The sequence below is a fragment of the Meriones unguiculatus genome, chromosome 3 (genome assembly GCF_030254825.1).
Source record: "Meriones unguiculatus strain TT.TT164.6M chromosome 3, Bangor_MerUng_6.1, whole genome shotgun sequence".
Classification (NCBI taxonomy): Eukaryota; Metazoa; Chordata; class Mammalia; order Rodentia; family Muridae; genus Meriones; species Meriones unguiculatus.
In genome coordinates, this window is record NC_083351.1 from 158,502,310 (window position 1) to 158,504,046 (window position 1,737).

The following is a 1,737-nucleotide window of genomic DNA, read 5'->3' on the forward strand; positions in this document are numbered from 1 at the left end:
ATAAGAAAGACCATACTCCTAGACCATGTAGGATTGATTGAGTCTAGGAATGCAAGCCTATATCACATACACAAATAACTGTAAAAAGTGGCCAAAGAATATAAGAAGCAGAAGTGGATGTGTGCAGACAAACAGTATGTGGGCAGGCAGGACATGCTCATTGTAGATGTGAACTCAAAAAGCTTTGATTTGTATACCTAGGACATAGACAAGGTCAAGGCAACAAAAATAGTTCTGGGTACACGAAGGGATCATGAATTGCCACCCATAATTTAGGATCTACTGGAAATTGGTGGATGAAGTGGACTAAGTTTTCTTTTTTTGATCCCGAGAGTCCATTCATGCTCCAGTATGTGGTCCTATACCAGTGCTTATAGAGGTAGCATTAAGTGAAGTCATTACATATGTGTATATATATATATATATATATATATATATATATATATATATATTAAATGAAGTCATTATATATCTAAAGAAATAAAAGGCCCAGAGTCTGGGGGGTCAAAGCCTGCTGTCTTCCCAGTCCAGTCCTGCAGTCGCGTGCCTCTTCTTTTTTTTTCTTTCAACATGACAGATGCCACTGCATCCTTCACCAAGGACTTCTTGACTAGTGGAGTAGCTGCGGCCATCTCCAAGACGGGCAGGAACGCCTATCAAGTGGGTCAAGCTGCTGCTGCAGTTGCATCATGTCAGCAAGCAAATCACTGCAGATAAGCAATACAAGGGCATTATAGACTGTTTGGGTCATATTCCAAGGAACAGGGAGTCCTGTCCTTCTGGAGTGATAACCTGGCCAATGTCATCAGCTACTTCCACACCCATGCACCCAACTTTGCCTTCAAAGATAAAAATAAGCAGATCTTTCTGGATGGCCTGGACAAGAGGACCCACGTTTGACGCTACTTTTCAGGGAACTTGGTATCAGGTGGTGCTGTTGGAGCCACATCCTTGTGCTTTGTGTACCCTCTTGATTTTGCCCATACTCGTGTAGCAGCTACTGTGGGAAAAGCTGGAGCTGAAAGGGAATTCAAATGCCTTGGTTACTGCCTGCTTAAAATCTAACAAATCTGATGGGATTAAGGGCCTGTACCAAGGCTTTAATGTGTCGGTACAGGGCATTATCATCTACCGAGCTGCCTACTTTGGTATCCATGACACTGCCAAGGGAATGCTTCCAGATCCCAAGAATACTCATGTCTTCATCAGCTGGATGATTGCTCAGTCTGTCACTGCTGTTGCTGGCCTGACTTCCCACTCTTTGACAGGGTTCGCCATCAAGTGATGATGCACTCAGGACGCAAAGGAACGGATATCATCTATACAGGCACTGCTTGACTGCTGACGGAAAATTGCTTGTGATGAAGGAAGCAAGGCTTTTTTCAAGGGCACAAGGTCCAACGTTCTCAGGGGCATGGGTGGGGCCTTTGTGTTTGTCTTGTATGATGAGATCAAGAAGTGCACATAATTATATCCTAGGTGTTCTCCCTGAGAACAGTTATGTTGTATAATACACCGTATCTTGAGCGCTCTGGGTCTGTCTGCTTTATCAGTGGCATCTATCGACCAATTGAAAAGTGGGAAGCAATAATACTCATCTAACCACTTTTCTCTTAAAGCTATTTCAATAACTACAATAATGATGATACTCAATTATATTTTTTTACATTTTTATATTTATATTCAGTCACTTCTGATAACACAAATTGAAGAAATGTAAATATCTGAAAACAAAGA

The 1,737-nt window shown here is 41.9% G+C and overlaps 1 pseudogene; it reads left to right on the forward strand.

Annotated features, from left to right (window-relative positions):
* Nucleotides 1-570: 570 nt before the first annotated feature.
* LOC110542353 (ADP/ATP translocase 2-like) lies at nt 571-1,468 on the forward strand (annotated as a pseudogene).
* Nucleotides 1,469-1,737: the final 269 nt, after the last annotated feature.